This window comes from Scophthalmus maximus, chromosome 17 (genome assembly GCF_022379125.1).
Source record: "Scophthalmus maximus strain ysfricsl-2021 chromosome 17, ASM2237912v1, whole genome shotgun sequence".
Taxonomy (NCBI): Eukaryota; Metazoa; Chordata; class Actinopteri; order Pleuronectiformes; family Scophthalmidae; genus Scophthalmus; species Scophthalmus maximus.
In genome coordinates this window covers 3919724-3940697 of record NC_061531.1, presented here as the reverse complement: position 1 = coordinate 3940697, position 20974 = coordinate 3919724, and the positions used below count along the sequence as shown (strand labels likewise).

General features: G+C 40.7%; 1 protein-coding gene across 7 annotated transcripts in view; it reads right to left on the bottom strand.

The window, feature by feature from the left end:
• Positions 1-20974, bottom strand: part of LOC118288421 (thyroid hormone receptor alpha) — a 95368-nt gene that overhangs the window by 53088 nt on the left and 21306 nt on the right. For 6 of the 7 annotated variants that reach the window (XM_035614494.2, XM_035614492.2, XM_035614491.2 and 3 more), the window contains one exon: positions 3881-5124. The exons of the other annotated variant lie outside the window; for it this stretch is intronic. The gene's annotated coding sequence lies outside the window, so the exon portion shown is untranslated. The remainder of the gene's footprint in view (positions 1-3880; positions 5125-20974) is intronic. 7 annotated transcript variants of the gene reach the window in all.

Here is a 20974-nt window from a genome sequence, read left to right as displayed (position 1 = left end):
GAGGCACTGCAGCAATGTACGGTATGAGATAAGAATAGTACAGCATGTTAAGTCCAACAGAACCCCAAATCAAATTCCAGAAACTGTAAAAAGCCAAAGCATGGGAACTTTTAAATATGTCTTCACCCTAAAAGTTAATCATTTAATGTTGTTGAGATTTTCCTTTTTTCCCCCTATAAGGCAGCCAAGTCCCCATAGCGTGTCTGTATAAACATTTTTAGGTCCCCGCGATAACACGAGAAACACCCAGCCGAACACACACACACACACACACACACACACAAATGTGCACATTCTCAGCACGATTGCAGCAATAGTCTCAGAGAGTCCACAGATGACTCACTCAATGTTCCAGTTTCATGTACCTGTACACACACAAAGACACACAGACACACACAGACACGAAGCCAGATAATGAGATCTCATCCGGCCTCCTTCGACCTCATGTGCCTTTATAGCAACAGCAAGAACAACAGGGCCACTTGGCAATGTTATGTGAACTCAAACACAGCTTTCACCAAGCTCAGAGCAGGTCTATAGGTCTAAACCCCCCCCCCCCCCCCCCACCCACACACACACACACACACACACACACACACACACACACACACACACACACACACACACACACACACACACACACACACACACACACACACACACACACACACACACACACACACACACACACACACACACACACACACACACACAATGCTTGCGCCTGTATTGGCACACAAGGCAGCCAGCGGATCTGATTGGCCGACACAGGCTCTGCGTTCTATACATTACGGCGTATCTGAGTCACAGGTGGTGGAGGAAGGCTGTGCATTGCCATGGCAACATGAACCAGAGGGGCGGGGACAAATTATGGCGCTATGATGTGAGGAGACTAACAACGATGTTACATATGTGACTCAATCTGAATGAGTGTGGGGGGGGCTGGGGAGAGGACAGAGGGTGTCTGAGGTGAGCCTTGTCCACTTGGCCCTCCCCCCACCCCATTGTCCCAAAGTCCCATCTGTGATTTGTTTCACTTTGCAATCTCGCCATTATTCTTCATACGCCTCTTTTACACTTCACAGTGAGCATCCATAATACCAAAGTCCCGCATTATATCAGCCGATTTCAAAGAACAGACTTATCATGCCGCGGCAGTGCTGTGCATTAACTCCATGCGGGGATCTCAACAATCGTCTTTTGACTGAGTGAGACTCTTCCACATTTATAATAACTGAACACAGATCATAATGCACCCATGGGGTGCCCCAATATTCCTGCTGGACTGATGGCTTTTTTTTGGTGCATAATGCAAGTTGATCTAGTCAGATGTACAGTGGGTCCCTTAAATGATGGGGAGTAGAATATTCCATATCATTTATCCAGCATCATCGTCCCATTGCCACGTGTCCACTGCCACAAACAGGCAGTTTGTGATTGGCTCATGTGGGCTCTGTTTGCTATACATCACTATGTATCTGAGCAACTTTTTGGGGGAACAGCGTTGTATCACATAGACCGGCACCGCTTAGTGGTATCAATACTAAGGGTGACTTTTTATTATCTTAATGTGAATTAAACTGTACAACGCAGAGCTGAATGTGTTCATTATCTTGTTTTGTTTTTTCTTAACCTGATCATAGCAAACAATTAACTGTCGTTCACCAGTAGAGAGAGGATTAGGGTCTGTGATCGAGACTGGCGACAAACGACAAGACTTGTGCTCCACACCTCAGCTGAGAGTAGTCAATCAATATGTGCACACGAGCAGTTGATTGGTGCAAAAAACGAACAAATTGTTGGATTTGAGGAAGAAGTTTACTGCTGCTGGTTGAAATTCATGCAAATTTTTCTTTGTTAAAATCATAGACTGTAAATGAAGATGGACGATCCACTTCATCCCACTGTAAAAACATGAAGCCAAAATATCCCGGATACTGGTGCTGCCATCGTGTGCTGGTCGCGAATCAGAGTAAGCTTCATTACATCTCAGCTCATTATAATGTCATCAATTAACTAAGAAAAATCAAATTGATCATTTTTGAGAGAATTGTATTTGACCCTGCCTTTGGGGTGAGGTGGGGTTTATAGTCAATACTGCAGCCAGCCACCAGGGGGCCAGCAAGTTGTTTTTACTTCACTTTTGGGGAAAACTTTGAGAATGTTTTATCTAATAATGATTGTTACCCTTGTTTGAGATCAACTCACTGTATTATATAAACAAAACAAAAAACAAAATTGTTGTATATACTGTATTGACCCACAAGGTTGTCAGTGTTACACACAAAGACGTGATGAAGCATATTAACAAACCACTGTAAATACAATCCAAACTACATGACCACAACTAACATTGCTGAGAAACACATCCCAATTTGTGTAATTTAATTTTACAGCTGACCATTCAACAAACCATTCAAATACCAACGGCAGCGCTGCAAGTTTTTCCAATCACGAGCCAAGTCGTCTACATCCATTCCCGTCTGATGCCACGAGCAGATTTACAGTAGGTACATCATGGTTGCATTGCTAGCTTCACTCAACACGTACGCCACTTAGTGTCTGAGCCGAAATGTTCCACTTTATGCATCACCAGATCACAAGACCTCTCAGCTGCAATGTTCTCCTTCTTCACCACTCTCCTCTCTTAAGAGCCTTTTTCAGGGATCGTTGAGTCATGAACAACTGCTGCTGGATCACTCTCTCACTGGGCTGCCCTGAGTGTTGGCTCACCTTCATTTTACTTTGGTTTGTGTTACACTGGCAGACTCCAGGTAGAACGGGTATTCCTTGTGGTTTCATTATAACTGGTGATTCACAATTTTCTACACCAGACATATTACAAAGTGTAGCCTTTAAATAAGGATATTACAGCTTCCAATTTGAGTTCTTCAATTATTTGGGTGACAAGACTTTTTCTTTTGAAAATATTGATCCAAAATATTGAGAAAGTAAAAAAAAACAGACTGTAATAGGATTTTTGATTTTCCATTTTGAAATACCTTTGGAGGATGTTCTTAAAGTACATTCTTCAAGACAGGTACCATCTATTTAGGATTTTTTGTGGTATGGTTGTTAAGCCATATGTTGACATGTGCACCAACTGAAGCATTAACTTTTAAAAAATGAATGTAGGGCTGCAACTAATGATTATTTTCCTAACTCGATTAATCGATCAATTGTTTGGTCCAAAAAATGGTGAAAAATGTTGATCGCGTTTCCCAAAACTCCAAGATGAAGTTTTGTTTTGTCCACACACCAAATATATTTGGTTTACTGTCATGGAGGAGCAGAAAAAACAGAAAATATTCATATTTCAGAAGCTGAAGAATCTGAGAATTTTGACTACTACTAAAAGCTACTTGAACCGATCAAAATAGTCGGCGATTCATTTAGTAGTAGATTACTAATCAATTAACTGTTGCATCTCTAATTTAATGCAACATATCACTCAGATATGGCTGCTTCAAGCTCCTAACGTGAAGCATGTTGTTTTGAGTTAAAATCCTCCTGAATCTCTGTTTGATGTATCTTTGCTCAGACGTACGTTGTTGGACAGTTCGAATTCAGCTTATGACCTTTCCGGCACAGAATTCTTTTCATCTCTCGTAATACACTGTCTGTCTCCGCTCTGTATCATCTAATAAGGCAGAAATGCCAGTTAAATGTCAGTTAGATACACAAAGTAATGAGAATATGAAAACTAAAAGTATTTTTCTTTTGTTATTTGAATAAAATGGCAAGTGATGGGATAATCTTCATCCCCACCATATTACTGATATTTTCTTCACACCCTAGAGCCTCCTGTCACTGAGCAGCAGATAAATGAGAGGGAGGCACGCTGATAAACAAGCAGAGAAAATAAGAAAACAGAACTCACCGCCGCATTCTTCTCTTTACTTGAAATGCCTTTTCCTCTCCTTTTTTCTTCACTGTCGCAGAATGTGGATCTTGTCAGTGTTTACTCTTTTTTACTGTTCCAAGGTTTATAGTTAAGTCTGCCGGGAAGTGTTTCAGTCCTTGTGGTTTTTGCACCTGAGCAAGAAAAGCTGATGGGAACTTCTCCTGCTCCTTGGGTAGCGTTACTTCTGTGGAGGCTTCACAGAGTGAAGAAGAAGTTCAAGGCAAGGGGGAATTCTGACTCTCCCCTGTGATCTCTGAAGGCCTCTTATGCTACTGCTTATACCATGAGACTCGTGTGTAGGGTGACTTCCCTGAGAAGCTAACGGAGTGGGGTCGCCTGCCAGGTGGTACTCTCTCTCTCTGCTTCTCTGGAGGCCTCCCTGACTACGGTTGCTATACTTTTGCCTCTAAGACAAATGGAAGATGCTGGAGTGAGTTGTCTACGGGTAGATTGAAGCACCAGGCTGGTAAGCATGTGTTACCTGCTGGTTAGACTGAGCACCAGGAAAGTGAATGTTGTCACTGAGGTCCCTTCTGTTTCCTTGACTGAGTGTCAAACTAGAAGAGGTGTCTGCTGAGGTATATAGTTGCCAGGTATATTTTTAAGAGAAGGGTGAGGATGTAGTGAGTGTGTCCTTCCAGTATGAACTAGCCTAAAGTCCAGGCTACAACTGTGGATCAGTACAAGTCATGCAGTGAGTAGATCTGAGCTGGCAGGTGGTATGAGGTCCAAGGTCATTGCTGGTTGTCACGGCTGCAGTGGGCAGAGCTTGAGAGGCAATACAGGTTGTCACGGTAACAGAAGTGAAAGGTCACAGGTGTGTTTTTGCTCCGTGTTCCAGTCACTGCGTTGGCTGTTTCGGTGGAGGAGGTAGGCAGTGGGAGAAGATCCCTGAGGTAAATGGAGAAATGTTGCACGAAGAGAAGAAAAAAAAAAAAATAAAATAAGAGGAACTGAGAGCAAATGATAAATTGATGTTTTGTTTTTCCTTTTCTATTTCTCTTGGAGGTAGACAGCTGAAGAGGTCAACTCTGATTGGCTCAGAGCAAAAGGAGAGGACGGCGGGAGGTAAAACTGTGCTGTATCAATCTTGAGTGTGTTTTTCTATCTTATGTCTTTTGAAAAAGTAGAATGCTGGTGGTTTTCCAGAGTCCATCTGAAAAGTCGATGATCGGCTTTGCCTCTTAAAATGAACAGGTCGGTATCTTCAGGGGCTCCACCTGTTGAAAAACAGCAACAGGTTAGAATATGCCAATAGACAATATTATTATCACTTTTATTGGACACCAGGGGGAAGGGAGTCCATTAATGATGGACCAATAAGTCACTGAACAACCCTGTGCAGTGGGGAGCGGCTCACAGAGTTCTCCAACAAAACAAGTTGTCTTCCAAAATAACTCATATCAGAATATTTTTCTGAGCTTGTTCCACCATCAGCAGGACTACTTTGTTTTTCAGTAATGTCCAAAATATTGAGCATATGACCATAAACAAGACAAAGGCTCTACATTGATCCTGTGAGCTAAGGAGCGTGGTAACAAGCTCACAATGAGGGTCTTAACATTCTGATGTTTAGCAGGTAACAGGTTTTCCACCCAGCAGTTGTCTGTACGCCCGAGAGCCATGCCACAAGCATGCCTGATGATGATTCCTCGACAGTTTTCTGATGTGCCACCATGATTAATGTTTGCTTCAGTTTAGGGGAAAAGAGAACTATTTGGCTATTACGGATTAGGGAAAGATCGCAGTCAAGGTTAAGGAAAACCAGGATTGACTGTCTGAAGGAAATAGAAAACGAGAGGTACTTCTCTGAACCGAGCCATTCTGACCACTTCTCAAAGAGGTGAGCATAGGCCTCATTTGCACAGTCGCAAAAAGGTCCTTATCAAGTCAACAGAAAGATTGGTTCTTTAAAGAATTTGACCAAAAGACAGTATTTTTCTGGAAAAGGTCAGGACTGCTTCCCTACTTTTTGCTGAAGATGTAGTTCTACTGGAACCAAATTGCAGCATACCATCAGGTAACTGAAACTAGTTACTTTCCCGGTTATTGAGTTCAAGTATCTTGTTACCGGATGACGTGTTGCTTGCAGCAAGAGATGAGCCTGTATCAAGACGACCATGCGTTATTACCCCTTACCCCTGCTGTGTCAACGGATCCGTTCAAATGAATCTGAAAGTAGAATTACTGCTACTTCATATTGAAATAAGCCATTTGAAGTGGTCTGGACATGTGATCTGATGCCTCCTGAATGGGACGGTGCTGCAGGCTTTTCAATCTGGGACGAGACCCCTGGGCAGACCCAGGACATATCCCTGCTGACCAGGAATGCCCCAGGGTACCCCAAGAGGACCGAAAACGGTGTACAAAGGGAGAGGGGTATATGGGCTACTTTGTTTTGAGTGCGAACAGGAAAAACAAATGGAACCTGCCTAGAAAGAACAGAAACAGTTTATCATCAATTTTGGCAAATTTGTTTGACGTCAAAGACTAAGCAGTATTTGGACTGGCACCAAAAACAGAGTGACAAAAAGCAAGATAGAGGCTTCCTACACTTCTTAACCTGGGATAAAAATGACCTTCATGGAAACCAATCCTGAAGAAGAGTCTGCATAGTTTGTCTTTTAGTAGGACACTCCCCAGCTGTAACAGAAACACAAAAACATTTTTCTTTCTTATAATCTAAATCAAGAGGGAGTTTTTTTAAAGGATTTTGTTCTCAACCTATGTCATTTAATCAAATTCCAAAATGACACCAGTGGCAAAAAGGTGCTTCAAACTGCAGTTGTTTGTAGCATTAGTACATTATGAGTGGCAAAGTATTTATTACTATTTGGGTGATGAACTATGACTATGAAGATACTCTGAACCATACTGGAACACAAACCACGAGTTGATTGCAATTACTAAATTATGTTTTTTGCTATAATGTAATGACATAATCTACATGTTGCACCAGAAAAGAGTTTAATGTAAAGGAGCAAACACAAACAACATTTCACATTTATCTTGTGGCCCCGCATATCTCTATATCTCTGCGGCGATGACAGAAGTGAATAGCAAAACAACTGCTTGATGTTCATCGTGCAATAACAAAAGCTACAGTACTTGTTCTGTATGCAAAGCAGCTACTGGGTGGAAAATCTATTGTTGGCAGCCCACATTTGAATGCCCACAATGTACACACACATATACACACACACACACACATACAAATTCCCTGTTAATCTTCCTCCATCTGTGCAAGCTGCACTTGGGTTGGGTCACTGACAGACATATATAATTACCTTTGTGTGACTGCCTTTCTCATAAAGGCACACAAGTTACACAGGTTAATGCTCTAATCACAAACACACACACATGCACACACACACACACACACACACACACACACTGCGAATCAGTCATGTTAGTAAAGGCTGATCCTCCATTGTAAAAACAATTGTAAGTCAAAAACACAAACCCTCCATCGGACTAACGGAGGCTCATGCAGTTTTTACACTGTGGATATCACTTGATGATGCATTAACAGTTACATTGAAAGGACAGGCACATACACAACTTCCTACAATCACATACAGAATTCACATATTCAATTTAACTCAGATGCACCAAAACTTTACACCCACGTGTTAGCGGTGGGTTTGGAAACTGGAAGTTGGCAGTCAAGACTTCAGTTACGTAAAGTGGACCTCATCGTTATACTATACACTAATATATGTCATATATGTGTGGAGGTTTTTGTTCGGGAGCCTGCTCAGTAAATCATCCATGACACCAGAGGGCCAACAAGTTGACTCTGCCACCTCAGAGGTAGAGGAACCCTGTATAAATACTGCACAGTAGTATTTTATCTGGGTAACGGTAGCGTGATTAGTCTTGTTTTGTGGCGAACAATAAGCAAAACAAACTACCAGCCTCTACTTCCCAATATACGGGCATCTCCAAGGCAAAAAACGGGGACCTCAGCAGCAGGTCTAATTCTCGCACAGCAGGAAACGACAAATGAAAGAGACATCAAGATAAATCTCATGAAGGAAGATGGAGGGAGAGCGAGTGGGATGGGAGTAAAGAGCTATTTCGTCCAATATGCATCATTCTGTAACCAGGGGGAAAATGACTCCCCCCCATCAGTTACAGTGATAGATTTACACTGCAGCCCTTTATTATCACTACTGTTCACTGCCAAGTATATATATATATATATATATATATATAAATAAATTTTTAAAAATGACCAGCCACCACCAAAACTAACAACCATTTGGCCGTTGAGAAGGGAGTGAAAAAGAGACCGCGATGGAAAAGAAAACAAGAATAAATGGAAAGATCTGGTGGTCGCTCAGTTTGTGTGTGTGTGTATATATATATATATATATATATATATATTATGCTTACATAATATATCGATAGCACATTGGCAGGTGTACTTGGCTGACTCATTCTATATCTGACTCTGACCTTTAACTTCAGAGAGGAGTCTGGAAACCAAAACGGACAGTTACTGGTTATCAATAAACTATCACGCTTTTGCTTTTATTGTCTCTGAACCCGCTGACTTGTCTTTTACTACTGAGATTGGCACAATGACCTAGAACAGCGTGCGTGTGTGTGTGCAGGGAGGGGGGGGGCACTTGGCTGAGGCTCTGTCTCAGTATTTGGCAGCAGGTAATGATAAGGTCATACTGTATGCTTATCTTAGGGTTTTTTTTATCATGATCTTCTATGATTATTGGAAGAGGATGGATTTGGAGCCTGGAAAACACCCACTATCCCGCTTACACACACTCTGCACGGACTCTGCTGGTACTCACCCAAGTGTGCGAGTGTTTTTGTGTGTGACCTTCTCACTTTCCCAGTAATGGTAGGGGAACAGTACAAAACAACTCTACAACTCTTTCTCCACTCCCCATTAAAATAACCGAAATCCCTCAGTAGTCAGACTTAATTTAATTTAATTTAATTTAATTACACTGTATTCTCCTTTCTTCCCACACGCTTTTGTTGAGTACGGTCTGAACCATCCACCACTCTGATATAATTATTTTTGTACCATTATCTAACTTATTTGTTCATGGGGATTTTTTGGTCGTCGTTCCTACTGTAACTGTTTGTCTATTGTACATGCAAGTAAACTGAGAGCAATGTCAAACACGAGTCAAAGTCCTAGTATGTGTGCACATACATGGCAGAAAAAGCAGATTCTGATTCTGATATTTATTAGGCCAATGTCACTTGGTGCAGTCCAAAACAGGTGGAAGGGTCATTGCGGCCTAATATAAGAAAATGTTTACCACACATCTTGCAGTCAAATATATCTACATATATATAGAGAAGGCTTCACAATTCTGGAAATGATGCATCACAAATACATTAGAATGTAGCTTGAGTCGAATGTGGAGATGTCCATTATACAAGAATTAATATTCCACTCACGTCAAGCCTGTTAAGTGTGGAGTTGGTCTCCCACTGTGAGGCCTGCGGTGCATTAAGACAAGCTCAGTGCAATTCAGAAACCATGTGACTCCAAAATATATAAAATATGACACATGCAGGTTGTGTAAATAAAGAGAGGGAAATTGGTATGTAGGTAATGACACATGATCAGTTGGAGCTAACTTAGACAAGGGGGTTTGAGTGTGCTGATGTGCCGCTGATTAACGCCAAGAACGGAAAAATGATCCTAAGGACAGTGTGGACCATAAACAGAGCAGCGTGTCTGATTATTAGTCCAGTCAGGATGAGGGGTAACGAGTTCAGCCGCGGAAAGAGTCGGACTATTCAATTTCACAGTAATGTCATGCAAATGAAGAATCTCTCTGGTACAAAACAGGAGTTTTAATGAAAATTTTACAACTTGATTAATACACGCAGATACCCTCTGTGGACCCGATTTAATATTGAAAACCTTCCACAAAAAAATAAGTGCTGCATTTTTAATTTAGAAAATGAAAACTGCAACTGAAAATGTTGTATAGTGTGACGTTCCAAGAGTGAGCAGGCGGGTGTAGGCCGTTCGCTTCGGGACACGAAGTCTATGCAGCTTAATTGAAAATCAATTGTTATTTCATCTGCTTTTGTTGTTTATGCTGTTTTTGTGTGTGCGTGTGTTTTTCATGCTCCACTGATTCCATAAGAGCATACTAGGTTTTCTTGTAGCAACCACATCCACCTGATCTGCACAGTCAAATTGTGGGGGGAGTTACTTGGAGGCAGCAGTAGCCAATTAGGACATCCAGCAAAGATCAGGGATATATAAGCATTTATTTGGTGTTGTGTTCCTGTTCATTAGCAACACCAGGTGAATCATTCAGCACGCCATTTTTGCATAACAGAGTAAGCAAATTCTCTTGAAGTTGGCAATTTGAGCTACCGTTGACTTGACACCTATAGTACAAACGGCTTTGCAGTCCTGAATCAAAAGGTCAGATTTAGAGGGTTCATTTTTTTTATTTGCTTAAAAAAAAATATATATATATATATTTACATGAGAACGTTTACATATTGTTGTTAAAGGTTGGCATCCAGTGAGACTGTCTTGCTGTAAAATACGAGACCATAGGTTGTCCATGCAAACGGCTTAGTTTGGTTACGTTTCATTGTTTGGTGCCCACTAACTGCCATGGCAATTATGATGGGAGCAAAAATGAAGTCAGGCAACGGAGTATAGTTCATCAGGGTTTTCTCCCTGAGGAAACTACCTCATTTAAAAAGTCAACAAAATCATCAAGACAGCTTTTGCAGCATTAGCATGCTGGCAAACACAATGAGCCACAAAGCTCGGACTAGTCATGTCCTTAAATGTAGCTCATTCGTCACTTTTCTGTTTGACGTCAATGCATTTTTTGTATTTCATTCGTTTCATGGTTCAATGATAGAAAATAAATGGATAGTTAACTGTCAATCTATCAATGTGATCTCAAATGCTCGGTTGTAGGGCCCACTTCATCAACAGCACTGTACAGGTGACAGACCAAAAAATCTATTAGACGGTAACACATGACAAGTCAGTACCACGTCAGATGAGAGAAGACTATGCAATTTACCTAGACAGGTTGGACTCTCTTTACTGCGTGACTTGAAAGCTAGGAGACTGGGAAGAGTGTCAGTGAGTTCAACAGGTGCCTGCAGTTCTATCGTGAGGACAGGTTTGACATAATTTACTGTCAGGCAACGGGGACAAAAATAAGAGAAAATAACATTACGCATATGAACATTATGCTTTTTTGAAGAAATGCATCTTGTGGGTGCATGACAATGTTACCACTGTGTGTGAATGTGAAAGGGCTGCTTTATCTTAACGGCAAATCAGATTTTAAAAAATGCCCGATACAGATAACCATAAAAATATCAGCGCCAATAATAGGCCAGGCCAAAAATCGGTCAACCCGATTTGTTTTGTTTCCTTTTTTTAATTAAAGAAACAAGCTGTCAGTTGTGAGTTAGCTAAAGCATCCATCTGCATGTTCTGGAAAAGAGAATGTGACTTCACTGGATTGCATGCATTGTTGGTCATGTGAAACTTGTCCTGTGTATCTGTGTATGGAGGCATATGGATGTGACTAACTAACCAAATACAAATTATTGATATCGTAGCCTTATAAAGATTCAAAGCCCTATAATATACCTCTTCTGTAATAACACATCTCTCAGCGCACTCTGGATACCTGTGTCACAGACCAGGGTCATTATTTGCTGGGTGAAGTAAGTGACTGCAGACAGGCAGCAGCTCCTGCGTGTTTCTCACAGCACACAGCCTCCTATAGCACCGCCTACAGAGTATGGCCCCTGGGGACGGTTATACAAGCAGGCCACACGAGGACACACGTACACATACAAGACGAGAACAACCAACGACACACGCGCAGACACAATCACGGACGTATAGGAAAATGCATTAGGGCACGCAATGCAAGGAATGCAAATGCGTGAAAATCAGGTCATTTAACTCATGGCAAAACAACACAGACAGAGGCTTTTATTCACACGCATGGGCAGCCACACATGCACAACGTACTTATGTATGGGTGAGGACACTGTTGTTGTATGTGTGGAATTCTCCCAACTATCGCACACACACATCAGCCCCACTTGTCAGACTGAGAGCACAGTATAGGTGACCTTGGATGCCGTAAGCTTTGCGAGCAGTTCAACCGAGACCAAGACAGAGAGGAGGGTAGGAGGGAGCAGCATGATGGACAGATTGGAAGGGTTTCTGGTGCAGAAGAGACAAAGTGTCAACAGATTAGATTTTTTTTATATATGAAAAAAAGATGGCGAAAGATATGCAGATAGGACAAGCAGTCCTAAACCCAATCTCCAAAAGGGTTAAAATAAGAAGCACTCTGCTTTTCAGGCAGTCAGAGGCAGAACAGCTCCCCCATTTGTGAGACATGCACACACTTCCATACATCATCCTACGGACACACAAATCCTACACAGCGTTCAGAGCCAAGGAAGATGTAGTTAAGAAGTGATGACGGAGGAACGGAGGACTACTCAGGGGATGGGAGATGAAACAAGGAGAGATGGGGAGGGAACGAACGAAGGCAGGGAGAGAGATGAGGGGAAGAGAGTTGTCGAAAGAAAAAGATAGGGAGAAAGGAGCGAAAAGCTTATTATTTATGAACACCATTCAAGGCAAGCAGGAAAATGTTTCCTTTTATTCATATTTCTAATTCCTCCATGGCTCTTTATGACACGTAAAGTGCTTTTGAATCATTTTGGAACCTTGCTCTTCAACCTTCATTTTGTGTTGTTATTTTAGATCTATTTTGAGAGACCTTCTTTAGATTAAGCTATTCACGTTGGCCACATCATATAAAGATAAATGCCCGGTATAGTGTGGCGGTGATCCTCTTCAGTGTGCAGTATCAAGGCTGGGTGAGCCATAAAAGCTTTCAATTTCAATCTAACGGGTCCTCTTCATCAGACAGTAAAGCTAATAGCTGACGGTGAGTGTCACATCATTCCCTACTGTGCAGAATGTTTAAAATTGTATTGCAAAGGGAAGTGGCCAAAGCCTTAATGTGAAAAAAGATAGAGAAAAATATCACAAATCAGCTACATAAAGACCATGCATTTGGAAAGAGCTGTCTTTTATATTCTTTAGAAAAAAGGCAAATTCATACCACACTTTGTAGAGAGGTAGCACTTCCGTCTTGTCCGTTTGTTGTTTTTGGTCATGTTTTTTTTGTCTGTATTTGATAGTTAACAGTGAGGAGGCAGATATGCAAGCAAAGGCTATGTATAAAGATGGACAAGCTTCTCCACTTCCTTACATAAATGAAGCCAAAATATCTCGGATTCAAACTGACTTGGGATAAGCAGGTGGCAGAATTGGCTTCATCATGTGATGTGATCCAATGATAAGTATCGCAGTTTTGTTCTCAGAGTGTAGCTGAAAGAATTTTTTTTGTGTCATCAGCATAAAAAATTGAACATTTTTGAAAAAAGTGTCCAAGATGTATAATGACAATAAAAATTAGTCCCAGAACTGACCCTTGGGGAACACCATACTTAATAGTGTAATTACAAATATAACTAGAGAATTCTTTTTTCACTGAAACAGAGAACCTCCTTTTTGACAGGTAAGATGACAAGCACTGTATAGATGGGCCAGACATCCAGATCCAATGCCTCAGTCTGCCAAGACGATGCAGTGAAAAATTGTATAAAATGCTGCTCTAACGTTCAAGAGTGTGAGAACTGAGCTCAGTCCAGTCTCAGCAACCATTAAAAGGTCACTTGTGACTTTCAGTAGGGCAGTCTCAATGCTGTGGTACTTCCAAAACCCAGATTAATGCTTCTAAATCTAAAAATACTATTGTTTTTTAGTGCAGACAAAAGTTGATTTAATACTATTTTTCTTCAAACTTTGGATATAAAATGAATACTGGAGATTGGTTGATAGTTTGAGGAAGAGAGGGATCTACCCCAAATAAAATAATTATAAATAAAATAAGCAGGGTAAGACCAAGTAAATAAGGAGCATTCAGCAAGTAGGGTCCCACAGATCCCATTACTTTTATTAAAAAACGTTGATGTAAAATGTCAAGGGGGCTGGAGGATACGCTCATATATGATGACATTTCTAAAAGTTCAGGTAGGGCAATATGATAAAACTGGCTTAGACCATCTGTCTGGGTGAGTGACATCAGACTAAGAAGCATTGTGGGTGATAGCAGCTCTAATTGTCAGTAAAAATAGGTAAAAGACATTTCACAGTTTCATAATATATTTGGAAACCAGATTTTTTTCCAACTGATTTCTGATTCCCTACATTAATGTTCTCTCTTTCCGTTACAGCAGCTTTTGGACATACAAAATACAAAATACATATTTTAAATTTGGGGGCATAGTGCATCCTTAACTTGCAGCTTGAATATCTTTGACAATATCTGTTCAACTGTTGCCAGGGAGGAAGAAAGCCCCCCTCCTGCAATCTATGAAGTGTTGGCCCACATTCCAGCAAGGGTTACAGCTATTTGACACTGCAACACGTAGGTGGTCGGTTTTAGCCCAAAGACTGACCGAAACATATCACAAGCACAACACTGTTGCTGATTTGAAGTTAATGTCATAATGGTTAGAACTATTGCATCAAAATGTAATCAACTAATGTGTGCTTAACCCTTCTTCCAAACAGTGGCCATCCAATAATAGATGTAAAGTTTTCTAAAAGTTTGCTAGGTGTCTTGCTATAGCCTTTCAAATTAGTGACAGTACAATAGCAAAAGTGTAAAGACTTTATTTAACAATGTGTTTTTCTACTCATACATGAACTGCAATTGATAGCATGACCAGGCAGCAGGCTACAGGAGTTACAGGCTACATTACAAAAAAGCCCTGTTCATGACTAGGGCATCCACTGTGTGGTATTGTGTTTGTGCGTGTGCGTGTGTAAAGAGAGGGGGGGTTAGGGGTAAGAGAGAGGTCAGGGCAAGGAGGGGTTGAGCACAAATATGGTCAAATATGTGAAGGGGAAATGAGAGCTGAAGTCATCTTCAAGAAGCTCTGGCAAGTGGAGTTAATGCTGCTTATTTGGGACACGCTGCATCTTGACCAGACAAAGACAAAATCAATTCTGTTTTTTGACAGGGGTAAGTGATGTCTATTTCATAAAATGTATCAATAACCTAAAGTTGCAGCAAAATATTAATAATCAATTAATTAATTACTAATATTATAATATTAACAATGAATTAAACACATGTAATGTGAATGGGGCCACAAACTAACACAGAATTATCATCAACTCTGCTTTTACTCTCAACTCTATTTGGCGTTTTAGCTTTGATTTTTTTGACAACTTCGTTGTTTTAGTTCACACTTAAGGCTCTTATCGACCTCGTTTCCCTTGATAAAACCCATTGTACATGACCTACTCAGCACCAAACAGAGCGGAGAGCAGTTTGTTAATTTTCTATGAATCCTCCAGCCTCACATCTCTGTAGTCAAGTAGTAGTCAAAATGCTATTTTAAATTACATCAAGTGCAAGGTTTGGAGATTTTTGACATTTAGTTATGTGTTTGCTACCGCCAAAATAGCGCATGTGGACTTAAAACTTGATTAGTTTGTGTTATCCTTCAGCTAACAGCCCAGTGTATTACAACACAATACGTCGTGACAACAGCGGTCGGTGTGAGGAGCCACTTCGCAGTGGATAAAACACTGTGTTAACCCAGACTCTTGGGGGTAAGTAACCCTGTTCTCAAGGACAGTCATATTCAGTTATACCAGGCCCAAGGCACAGAAAACACAAACAGGCTGGCATCGTGGCGATTATATTTCAGGAATTTGTGGGCACTTTTGTTTTTTTTTGCTTTCGTGAGGGGCCACCATTCATGTATATGTATTTTATACTGTATCATTTTGAGTATTCAATTGAAGGTGCAAATGTTAATCCTTCAGATTTCCCTGTAGCTCAATACATATCAGAAGTGTACAATACAGGTAGTATTACTACACAGTGTAAGTGAACAAATCTTATTCTGTTCTTAAGTCCAGAAGAGCAGAAAAGATTTACATAATCTAAACAGCTCATTAATTCTATAGACAATGTAGTGTAAGTTAACCGGAAATTTGTCTTACTCTGACTGGCATGAAAAGTGAACCCTCAGAGCAAAGCTGGTAATTTAATCTGTAGTGCTACTATCATTTCATATAATTATGTTCCAGCAGAAATAAATAAAGGAATGTAATTCTTCTTGGTTAAGGTTTAACACCATGTAGCCCACAGCCATTTAGATTAATTCATAGAAATAGTGACTACATCCAATTTGTTTCACATTAAGCAGAGTTCCACTGAGTGCCCCCTAAAACTGAGCACAAAGGGCTATAATAAAGAAAACCTTGGGAATTGAATAAACAGCATATTTGGCTGATACTGAGTCATTAGTAATGCCTTATTTGGCCCCGATCCTTGGGTCAGCTCAGGACATAATAACCAGACTAGTAACCCCACACTGTCAGTACAACAACCATGGGGGACACAAAATGGGTCATCGCACAGACTTTGTAGCGCAAAAGTAATGCCACCCTTGACCCAACCTGATGATGAGTTCATCTCATGGTCAGCTGCCAGCTGGAGTTTTGACGTTCAAATCCATCATGCAGCATCCTACAGTATATGACAGACAAAAAAGGTGGTGATGCTGGTTTTTGGGGGATGGTCCCATGGGAACAAGGGTTCACTTGTCTCACGGCCCACCCGTTTCATACGGGCCTCACACCAGATTATGAAAACCTACTCCGCAGTACTTAACGCTTTTGTAAATGAGGCCTGGAACACAACAACAGATGACCAAACATTGCTCAAAGATGCTCAGTGCTGCTTCATTAATGATTCATGCTTCTGAATATTGTTCTGGAAATGAGCTGTTTGTTGTGCTTTCAAAGCATTCAGCACCCAAATCCTGCCCTTTGTGAGCCAAGATATTGGCTCACAAAGATGAACACATATCCACAGGCGAAATAAGCATGATAACAATGCTTGTTTGGTCGACGAGGTAAATGTCGCAAAGGCTTTAAAATGATAAAGTCTTTCTGACAAACCTGGGGGGACGGTTCACCTTAAGGCACAACAATGACCTGAAACATACAGTCAAGAAATCTCTGAAGTGACTTTGAGATAAGTCCTTGAGCGGCCCAACCAAAGCCCATAGAACATCTGTGGAGAGATGGCAGTTCACAGATGCTTCCCATCCAATCTGACAGAGCTTGAGAGGATCTTCCAAGGAGAACGGGATGAATAAACTACTTAAATCCAGGTGTGCAAAGCCTGTAGTAACTTGCTCGAGAAAACTTGAATCATAATTGCTGCTAAAGGGGCCTCTGCAACGTAATGAATTATGGGTCTGAATACTTTTGGATTTCAGTTTTGGATTTTTAACCTATAGTCATTACAGGTTATTTAGCAATTGGCAAAAAATGACAGTTTTATCTATTTAACACAAAATCAACAAAAGATTAAATTGAGTTCCCTGCTCTGCTTTCTCAGCTCTCCAGCAGCCAGCTGTGACTCGACCATCAAGTTCCTCATCTGTGAGAGTCCTGTGCTACAGACACAGAGCCTTTTGCTTGGGATTAAGGAAAATGTTGCAGTTTCCTTCTACGATGACATTTGGCCCCAAATTACATTTGGTACATTATGTCATGCATCTATTTAAAGAGAGGGCCCTGATGTGGGTTTGGCCAGTTAACACAAGTCAGTCTTTTGGCATTTCTCCGGGCAGCTGTTTGTTCGTGCTTTAACAGAGGAAAGAGATGTGAAAGATGAATTGGCTTCACCTGATGATCCTTCAAACCTGGAATGTCTTGCGACCCTTTCCTATCAGTGCTAAAGACCTCATTTCCCCATTCCTCAGGAAGTAAAAGTACAGCAGTCTTTCATATCGATTGATTTTCAAGGAAAGTTGCTGGCTGACGTCCATTTTGGCACTCGAGTTGTCTGCAGTCTGCCGTGTCTCCTGCAGAGTTTGTGGATTCACCAGCCTCTGATGAGGCTGAGCCTCCATATTCCCACTAAGCATCTTGATTTAGGATAGGTCTTCAGCAAAGATTTGGCAGACTCATTACCACCTCATTATCCCTTTGACTGTGCCATTGAACTGCTCCCCGAGCTTCCTCTAGTATTAAACAGGCTGTACAATTTGTTTAACCCAGAAAGAGAAGCAATGGAAAAGTACATCAAGCTCTCCATGGCTGCAGGTATTATCCATCCCACCTCATCTCCTTGGTGGCGGTTTTTAATTTTTGGCCAAAAATTATAAGTCCCTCCATCCTTGCATTGTTTTCCGGGGGTTTGAATAACATCATTGTTAAACACAAACATCTCAGGAACACTTACCAATTGGTCTGCATCAGAGGGAAAGGAATGGAAGATGGGTTTCAACACTCCACTTTGACCTTGAGTACATGGTACTCAGTGTCCAAGTCACCCCTAGTTTTCCTAGCTCATGTCAATAAGTTGAGAGATTTCCTTAACCGTTGTTGTTGTCTATCAAGGTGACATTTGTCTTCATTCCCAAGAACATGTCATATCACTTAACATGTCAAACAACTTCCTCAGGAATTGCTAGAAAACTAAACATCATCAAGAGCAGGCAGTTGAAGACAGAGTCGGAAAAGATCAAGGCAATGGCTGAATGATCAAATCTGCCATTGCTAACCGTTTGAAGATCCAATCATCACTGACATTAACAAACAAATGGAATTTGCCTTAAGTTGTCTTTTTGATATTCACAACATGTACTCATGCAAGGGGTAACATGCAACTAAATATTTCACCTTTTTTTTTAAATTTGTGAAGCAAATTACAATGCCAGCCCATTAAACTTGGAAATTAAGCTATTAAAGCAACATTTCTTGAGCCTAAAATATTACTGCATATGAGCTTGACCTATGCCTGCAATGGAATTTTTCTTCAGAAAAAATCCTCAATTTCATTTTTCTCTGTACAAGTAAATTAAGTCATTCAAAACACAAACTACTTGTTTATTTACCTACATGACTTAGTAATAACAACCTACCACATGTATTGTACATCTATTGTATACTTTAATAATGCTTAGTTACATGTTTGGCTGACTGTCGGGTAATATTCTCAACGAGATAGAACTATTCAGGGTTCCAGAGTGTGACCATTTTCTTCCTTTCTTTTCACTGTTTTCAAGTGTCTTGTGACTGTAAATCATTTATACGGGGGCCAGATGTGTTGCTCTGTCACAATGTCCGGCTGCTCTGCCCATTTTCTCAAGCTACAAAGCGGATGTATAACAGAACCACACTTGGGGAAAACTATAAAAAATAAATCAAAGGGAAGTGTGTCTGTTTAATATTCACAGAGTCAATGAACGTGGTGTAGGGATATAACTTAAAAATACTTTTTTTTTAAAAACAAAAACTCTGTAGGTAAAAAACGAGGAGGGATAACCTGTCTGCTCAAGATTTTCAGGCCAACCATCGAATACACTACAAGGGCCAGAGATCCTTGGATTCCTAAGCACAAAGTGCAGTAATATATAGTTTCTCCATATGACTCATGGTATGACACCCCAGCAGGGAGACCAAATGCATGGAGACCAATGCCACTATGTGTTAAGACTGGATATTCTGATGCACAGCTGGAGCTGAACATAAATCAAATGGCTTGTCGGTAACAGTGCATTGTGGATGAAGATGTCCACCTTGGGCTCAGAGGCTTTTATCTGTGGCTCTGATCTTGTATATGAACAAGACCGAAAATAAATCAAACACTTTGTACACATTTTCTCCCTTCAGATCTTTTTACAGCAGCTATGAAATAACAGGGATTTTTTGTTGTTGAATAACAGGGCTTCTGTGACTGACTAAACCAAAATCCCCCTGGCAAATAAAAAGGAATACAGGGTTTCTATTTCGAGATCCACACAGAATGCTGATGTACTCTTTGGAGGTCCCTGTTAATAACATTATGAGGATAAACTTCCCTGATCTCTATTTTGACTGATCTAAAAGCAAGATATTCTGAATAAATCGAGTTTTTTTTTTGATTAAGCTCCATGGACTGCCTCTCATACAATTATATTATTCTCGTACTGAGGCAATTTAGATCATAGTGCTGACCAAATGGTATCTGTAAAGTTTTTACTTCCTACTTCAGTGTCTGCAGAGATAGGGTCAGTGTCCATATCTACACTATCATGACGGCTATATTAAGACTGTCAGCGTGTGGGACATACCGTGCTAACGTAATGAGACCATCCTGCCGTAATAAAGTCTTTACATTGAGTACATGAGACATGAGTAAAACAGATGTTTGATTGGTTCTGGTTTTCCACCACAGAGACCCCCTTTATATTTAGTCACTCCATGCACCTTTGCTGAAGGAAAAAGCATCCAAGAAACATTTAACATGGATTGAATGAATCCATGGATTAAACCGAGTCCAACCTGGCAGGTGGTTTGAGACCGATTCAAGCCAGATTTTGATCCGTCTCTTCAGGACGCATTAATAATGTTTACACCTGCCATGTGTAACCATCAGGAAGAGCCATTTGGAAGTCACCTCCCTGGAGCATTTCCTGTGATGACAGCAGCTGAAGTTACTTTGAAATTAGAAGGCACTGTCACTTGGGATCCAGAAAAAAACCTCTCCAGCAACACATAAAATAGCACAGAAGGCACATAGACCTGTTGTAGTGTTCATCCGATCCCTAATCAGTGCAAACACTGAACAATCCGTGTGTTAGAGAGAGTCAAGGCCTTTACACACTTACGAATAAACATCATGAAAATGTTAATACTCATCAATGAAGATTTTCCATTAAAACTATTCATACGGCAAAGTGATGTGAATTTGACAGTTGCATAATTTTTCAATAAAAAACAGAAAGAATTTGTGCCAGCTCACTCTTTCAAATTTATAATTATGACTTCAGTATCATTCAGTGATTATGATTTTGTCCCCCTCCTTGTTCAACAAAAGTAGAAGTTCCACTGCCTCATACAGGAGCTGAAGCTCTACAAATCCCCAGGTTCTGGACATGTTTTTAGGATGTTGGTGGGACAGTTTAAAGTCCTACTTG